This window comes from Coregonus clupeaformis, unplaced genomic scaffold (assembly GCF_020615455.1).
Source record: "Coregonus clupeaformis isolate EN_2021a unplaced genomic scaffold, ASM2061545v1 scaf2239, whole genome shotgun sequence".
In the NCBI taxonomy this organism is placed as follows: Eukaryota; Metazoa; Chordata; class Actinopteri; order Salmoniformes; family Salmonidae; genus Coregonus; species Coregonus clupeaformis.
This window is the reverse complement of record NW_025535693.1, coordinates 1-8234: the sequence shown is the minus strand read 5'-3', so window position 1 is coordinate 8234 and position 8234 is coordinate 1. Positions and strand designations below refer to the sequence as shown.

General features: G+C 45.3%; 1 pseudogene; it reads left to right on the top strand.

Moving 5' to 3' along the window:
* The first annotated feature begins 1113 nt into the window (after positions 1-1113).
* On the top strand, positions 1114-3714 carry LOC121586165 (annotated as a pseudogene).
* The last annotated feature ends 4520 nt before the right edge of the window (positions 3715-8234 follow it).

Below are 8234 nucleotides of genomic sequence, written 5' to 3'. Positions count from 1 at the left end.
AAGACAAAGGAGATGATTGTGGACTACAGGAAAAAAAAGAGGACTGAGCACGCCCCCATTCTCATCGACGGGGCTGTAGTGGAACAGGTTGAGAGCTTCAAGTTCCTTGGTGTCCACATCACCAACGAACTATCATGGTCCAAACACACCAAGACAGTCGTGAAGAGGGCACGACAAAGCCTATTCCCCCTCAGGAGACTGAAAAGATTTGGCATGGGTCCTCAGATCCTCAAAAAATTCTACAGCTGCACCATCGAGAGCATCCTGACTGGTTGCATCACCGCCTGGTATGGCAACTGCTCGGCCTCCGACCGCAAGGCACTACAGAGGGTAGTGCGAATGGCCCAGTACATCACTGGGGCCAAGCTTCCTGCCATCCAGGACCTCTATACCAGGCGGTGTCAGAGGAAGGCCCTCAAAATTGTCAAAGACTCCAGCCACCCTAGTCATAGACTGTTCTCTCTGCTACCGCACGGCAAGCGGTACCGGAGTGCCAAGTCTAGGTCCAAAAGACTTCTCAACAGCTTCTACCCCAAGCCATAAGACTCCTGAACAGCTAATCATGGCTACCCTGACTATTTGCACTGCCCCCCCCCCCCACCCCATCTTTTTACGCTGCTACTACTCTGTTAATTATTTATGCATAGTCACTTTAACTCTACCCACATGTACATATTACTTCAACTACCTCAACTAACCGGTGCCCCCGCACATTGACTCTGCACCGGTACCCCCCTGTATATATAGCCTCCCTACTGTTATTTTATTTTACTTCTGCTCTTTTTTTCCTCAACACTTTTTTGTTGTTGTTTTATTGTACTTTTTTATTAAAAAATAAATGCACTGTTGGTTAAGGGCTGTAAGTAAGTATTTCACTGTAATGTCTGCACCTGTTGTATTCGGCGCATGTGGCCAATAAAATTTGATTTGATTTGACCCTTCCCATATTTTGACCTTCACCAGTGAGTGGTGGGGATGCACAGCTTTCTGACATTTTACAGCTTAATGCTACCTGCTGTATTATTTGCTCACCAAACAGTTCCATGAAACTGGGCGGTACATAAACCAGGGGTGCAGATTAACCCCTTTCATCGACAGGATCACACAGCAACCATGATTTCTCTGGTCTTTGCTCTGCTCATTGGAGCAGTGTAAAAATTGTCATACTAACATCACAAATGTGTTTTTACGTTATTAAGAAATGTTATTCCACTTTTATCATAGTGCTATGCTTTTTTAAATAATCTCAAAAGGTGAGGTAATATAGCTAAGAATGTGCCTGCTCTCTGTTTCTAGTCGCCACGGAGGACGACAAGATCGCCGGAGGGTATGAGTGCAAGGCCTACTCCCAGCACCACCAGGTGTCTCTGCAGTCTGGCTACCACTTCTGCGGTGGCTCCCTGATCTCCAGCACATCGGTTTGTCACTCCTTCAGGCTCGTGCAGTGGAGGAGATCTTCGTGGGCTATACTCAGCCTTGTCTCAGGGTAGTAGGTTGGTGGTCTGTTGATATCCCTCTGGTGGTGTGGGGGCTGTGCTTTGGCAAAGTGGGTGAGGTTATATCCTGCCTGGTTGGCCCTGTCTGAGGGTATCGTCGGACGGGGCCACAGTGTCTCCCGACCCCCCCTGTCCCTTTCTCCCTCCCATCCCGGAGGACCTGAGCCCTAGGACCATGCCTCAGGACTACCTGGCCTGATGACTCCTTGCTGTCCCCAGTCCACCTGGTCGTGCTGCTGCTCCAGGTTCCACTCTTCTGCCTGCAGCTATGGAATCCTGACCTGTTCACCGATCGTGCTACCTTGTCCCTGACCTGCTGTTTTCAACTCTCTCGCTCTACCGCACCTGCTATTGCATCCTCTAAATGCCCGGCTATGAAAAGCCAAGTGACATTTTCTCCTGATGTACTGACCTGTTGCAACCTCTACAGCCACTGTTATTTGACCCTGCTGGTCATCTATGAACGTTTGAACATCTACTGTTATAATCTCCACCCGGCACAGCCAGAAGGGGACTGGCCACCCGTCAGAGCCTGGTTCCTCTCTAGGTTTCTTCCTTTCTAGGGAGTTTTTCCTAGCCACCATGCTTCTACATCTGCATTGCTTGCTGTTTGGGGTTTTAGGCTGGGTTTCTGTATAGCACTTTGTGACATCTGCTGATGTAAAAAGGGCTTTATATATACAATTTGATTGATTGATTGATGGGTGGTGTCTGCTGCTCACTGCTACAAGTCGTAAGTAACATGTAAACTACTTCCAATATATTGTGTCCACCCCTGTCTAGCGTATTTTGTTCTGTCAATATTTAGGAAAGTTAACCTAATATTATACTGATTCTATCTGGCCTGTCGTGAGTTTGTTTGTATCCGACAGGTACTTTACTTGCAAAATAATGTTTGGATGGAACTAAACTAAAGGACATAGTTTTAGAGTTTATATTTAACTAAGTTAATAAATTGGACCTCTCTCCCTCTCTCATGTGGAGGTGCGTCTGGGCGAGCACAACATTGCCAGGACTGAGGGTAGCGAGCAGTTCATCTCTTCTTCCCGCGTCATCCCCCACCCCAACTACAGCTCCTACAACATCAACAATGACATCATGCTGATCAAGCTGAGCAAGCCCGCCACCCTCAACACCTACGTGCAGCCTGTTGCTCTGCCCACCAGCTGTGCCCCCGCTGGCACCAAGTGTGTCGTCTCTGGATGGGGAAACACCATGAGCACCATGAGCTCCAGTGATTTTGGGGCTAGGTTATAAAATATACTTGGTCAGGTAACCATTGCCAGTGTTCAGATGTAAATGATACATAATTGACATGTTCTGCCTTTCACTCCCCCTTCTTTCTTTCTATCCATTCTTTCATTTCTCATCCATCCTTACAGCCGCCGATAGCGACAAGCTGCAGTGCCTGAACCTCCCCATCCTGTCTTTCAACGACTGTGACAACTCCTACCCTGGTCAGATCACTAATGCCATGTTCTGCGCTGGATTCCTGGAGGGAGGCAAGGACTCTTGCCAGGTACTGAACAGCACTGACCTGTAGAGGCTAGTCCTGCTCTACTACTGCCTCTGACCAGCTTATCAAAACTATTAAGACCAAAAATACAGTACAGAGAAACAGTGAAGTAAATCTCTCATTCTCTCTCTCTCAGGGTGACTCCGGTGGCCCTGTGGTGTGCAACGGTGAGCTGCAGGGTGTTGTGTCCTGGGGATATGGGTGTGCCGAGCCCGGTAACCCTGGTGTCTACGCCAAGGTAAGAATATAGGCTTCTGCTGCTAAGTTTGTGGGTTAAAGCATCATGTAGTCCCGTGTAGCTCAGTTGGTAGAGCATGGCGTTTGCAACGCCAGGGTTGTGGGTTCGTTTCCCACGGGTGACCAGTGTAAAAAAAAAAAATGTATGCACTAACTGTAAGTCGCTCTGGATAAGAGTGTCTGCTAAATGACTAAAATGTAATGTAGTTTCAAATAAATTCTATAATGGGTTTGTGACAGCATTCCTTTAGCAGACCACTGGTTCACCCCTGTCACAACTACATGTTTCTAACTTCAATAATACCAACTTTATCCCAGATCTACAGTAACTTGGCCCTGTGTCCACTAATGTCTCCCTTCTCCTTCTCTTCCTCCAGGTGTGCATCTTCAACGACTGGCTGACCAGCACCATGGCCACCTTCTAAGTCTGATCCTAGCTTTGGTCCTCCAGTACGGTCCCACAACTCTACAACATCCTGTGCAGTTCAACATCCACGTTTTGCACAGGAGATTATACATTATTTATTTTCATGACAAATAAAGCATTTAACACTAAATACTTTTTTTCTGTTGTATTTGTACTCTCACTCTCCTTAGAAATCTTTGTAAAGGTATTTTTCTATCTTCTCATGTCAAGTAGTATTACTAGTAAACACCAGAGAAACTAGTAACACACAGCAAATTGTTTAAGTATGGATATTTTCTTACTAAAAGATGCAGGGGGTAAATTCATTGTGTCATGGTACCCTACCTTAACCACAACAAGATACAACAAGGAACATTATTGATTACATTGATAATTTTGTATAGTTGTGTATTGATGCCTTGCTGCTCACAATAGCTGATATAGGGATGTTAAAAGTGTGGCATAATTGCTCCTCCTTCTTACCCATTTAGAGTATTCTCTCTGTGAGAGTTGTGTTGCTACTAAAATACTATGTGGTGCAACATGAATATGGTTGGATCTTACATAATGTTTGTATACTGGGTTGCATGATTTAGAGTCAATATCCATTGAATATTAAATCAGTCAGACTCAGTTCAGATGCTAAATACTGTACTTCAATATTCACAGTAAGAGATTTCGTAACCTCCATTATTGAGAGGGACAATCAGAGGCATCATCAGAGTTCCCGAACTTCAGGGCTCAGCCCTGGGCCATCACATGACAATACCTGCATATTAATGAATAAGAGGTGTTTGGCTATAAATATACAGTGGGGAGAACAAGCATTTGATACACTGCCGATTTTGCAGGTTTTCCTACTTTCAAAGCATGTAGAGGTCTGGAATTTCTATCATAGGTACAATCACATTGTATGATTTTTAAGTAATTAATTTGCATTTTATTGCAATATATATATATATATATATATATATATATATATATATATATATATATATATATATATTGTGTGTGTATATACACTGCTCAAAAAAATTAAGGGAACACTAAAATAACACATCCTAGATCTGAATGAATGAAATAATATTATTAAATACTTTTTTCTTTACATAGTTGAATGTGCTGACAACTAAATCACACAAAAATGATCAATGGAAATCAAATTTATCAACCCATGGAGGTCTGGATTTGGAGTCACCCTCAAAATTAAAGTGGAAAACCTCACTACAGGGTGATCCAACTTTGATGTAATGTCCTTAAAACACGTGAAAATGAGGCTCAGTAGTGTGTGTGGCCTCCACGTGCCTGTATGACCTCCCTACAACGCCTGGGCATGCTCCTGATGAGGTGGCGGATGGTCTCCTGAGGGATCTCCTCCCAGACCTGGACTAAAGCATCCGCCAACTCCTGGACAGTCTGTTGGTGGATGGAGCGAGACATGATGTCCCAGATGTGCTCAATTGGATTCAGGTCTGGGGAACGGGCGGGCCAGTCCATAGCATCAATGCCTTCCTCTTGCAGGAACTGCTGACACACTCCAGCCACATGAGGTCTTGCATTAGGAGGAACCCAGGGCCAACCGCACCAGCATATGGTCTCACAAGGGGTCTGAGGATCTCATCTCGGTACCTAATGGCAGTCAGGCTACCTCTGGCGAGCACATGGAGGGCTGTGCGGCCCCCCAAATAAATGCCACCCCACACCATGACTGACCCACCGCCAAACCGGTCATGCTGGAGGATGTTGCAGGCAGCAGAACGTTCTCCACGGCGTCTCCAGACTCTGTCACGTCTGTCACGTGCTCAGTGTGAACCTGCTTTCATCTGTGAAGAGCACAGGGCGCCAGTGGCGAATTTGCCAATCTTGGTGTTCTCTGGCAAATGCCAAACGTCCTGCACGGTGTTGGGCTGTAAGCACAACCCCTACCTGTGGACGTCGGGCCCTCATACCACCCTCATGGAGTCTGTTTCTGACTGTTTGAGCAGACACATGCACATTTGTGGCCTGCTGGAGGTCATTTTGCAGGGCTCTGGCAGTGCTCCTCCTGCTCCTCCTTGCACAAAGGCGGAGGTAGCAGTCCTGCTGCTGGGTTGTTGCCCTCCTACGGCCTCCTCCACGTCTCCTGATGTACTGGCCTGTCTCCTGGTAGCGCCTCCATGCTGACAGACACAGCAAACCTTCTTGCCACAGCTCGCATTGATGTGCCATCCTGGATGAGCTGCACTACCTGAGCCACTTGTGTGGGTTGTAGACTCCGTCTCATGCTACCACTAGAGTGAAAGCACCGCCAGCATTCAAAAGTGATCAAAACATCAGCCAGGAAGCATAGGAACTGAGAAGTGGTCTGTGGTCACCACCTGCAAAACCAGTCCTTTATTGGGGGTGTCTTGCTAATTGCCTATAATTTCCACCTGTTGTCTATGCCATTTGCACAACAGCATGTGAAATTTATTGTCAATCAGTGTTGCTTCCTAAGTGGACAGTTTGATTTCACAGAAGTGTGATTGACTTGGAGTTACATTGTGTTGTTTAAGTGTTCCCTTAATTTTTTGAGCAGTATATATATATATATATATATATATATATATATATATATATATATATATATATATATATATATATATATATATATATATATATATATATATATATATATATACATATATACATACATACATACATACATACATACATACACACATATATACACACATATATATACATATACATACATACATATATATATATATATATATATATATATATACAGTGGGGAGAACAAGTATTTGATACACTGCCGATTTTGCAGGTTTTCCTACTTACAAAGCATGCAGAGGTCTGTAATTTTTATCATAGGTACAATTCAACTGTGAGAGACGGAATTAATCTCACATTGTATGATTTTTAAGTAATTAATTTGCATTTTATTGCATGACATAAGTATTTGATACATCAGAAAAGCAGAACTTAATATTTGGTACAGAAACCTTTGTTTGCAATTACAGAGATCATATGTTTCCTGTAGGTCTTGACCAGGTTTGCACACACTGCAGCAGGGATTTTGGCCCACTCCTCCATACAGACCTTCTCCAGATACTTCAGGTTTCGGGGCTGTCGCTGGGCAATACGGACTTTCAGCTCCCTGAATAGATTTTCTATTGGGTTCAGGTCTGGAGACTGGCTAGGCCACTCCAGGACCTTGAGATGCTTCTTACGGAGCCACTCCTTAGTTGCTCTGGCTGTGTGTTTCGGGCCGTTGTCATGCTGGAAGACCCAGCCACGACCCATCTTCAATGCTCTTACTGAGGGAAGGAGGTTGTTGGCCAAGATCTCGCGATACATGGCCCCATCCATCCTCCCCTCAATACAGTGCAGTCGTCCTGTCCCCTTTGCAGAAAAGCATCCCCAAAGAATGATGTTTTCACCTCCATGCTTCACGGTTGGGGTGGTGTTCTTGGGGTTGTTTTCATCCTTCTTCTTCCTCCAAACACGGCGAGTGGAGTTTAGACCAAAAAGCTCTATTTTTCTCTCATCAGACCACATGACCTTCTCCCATTCCTCCTCTGGATCATCCAGATGGTCATTGGCAAACTTCAGACGGGCCTGGACATGCGCTGGCTTGAGCAGGGGGACCTTGCATGCGCTGCAGGATTTTAATCCATGACGGCGTAGTGTGTTACTAATGGTTTTCTTTGAGACTGTGGTCCCAGCTCTCTTCAGGTCATTGACCAGGTCCTGCTGTGTAGTTCTGGGCTGATCCCTCCCCTTCCTCATGATCATTGATGCCCCACGAGGTGAGATCTTGCATGGAGCCCCAGACCGAGGGTGATTGACCGTCATCTTGAACTCTTTCTAATAATTGCGTCAACAGTTGTTGCCTTCTCACCTGCAGTCCGACTCATCCCAAACCATCTCAATTGGGTTGAGGCCGGGGGATTGTGGAGGCCAGGTCATCTGACACAGCGCTCCATCACTCTCCTTCTTGGTAAAATAGCCCTTACACAACCTGGAGAATGCTGTAGAATGTAGAATGTAGAATGTAGAATCACTGTAGAATGCTGTGGTAGCCATACTGGTTAAGTGTGCCTTGAATTCTAAAGAAATCACAGACTGTGTCACCAGCTAAGCACCCCAACACCATCACACCTCCTCCTCCATGCCTTGCGGTGGGAAATACACATGCGGAGATCATCCATTCACCCACACCGCGTCTCACAAAGACACAGTGGTTGGAATCAAACATGTCCACCGGTCTAATGTCCATTTCTCGTGTTTCTTGGCCTAGCAGGTCTCTTCTTCTTATTGGTGTCCTTTACATTTACATTTTAGTCATTTAGCAGACGCTCTTATCCAGAGCGACTTACAGTTAGTGAGTGCATACATTATTTTATTTTTCATACTGGCCCCCCGTGGGAATTGAACCCACAACCCTGGCGTTGCAAACGCCATGCTCTACCAACTGAGCTACATCCCTTTAGTAGTGGTTTCTTTGCAGCAATTCGACCATGAAGGCCTGATTCACACAGTCCCCTCTGAACAATTGATGTTGAGATGTGTCTTTTACTTGAATTCTGTGAAG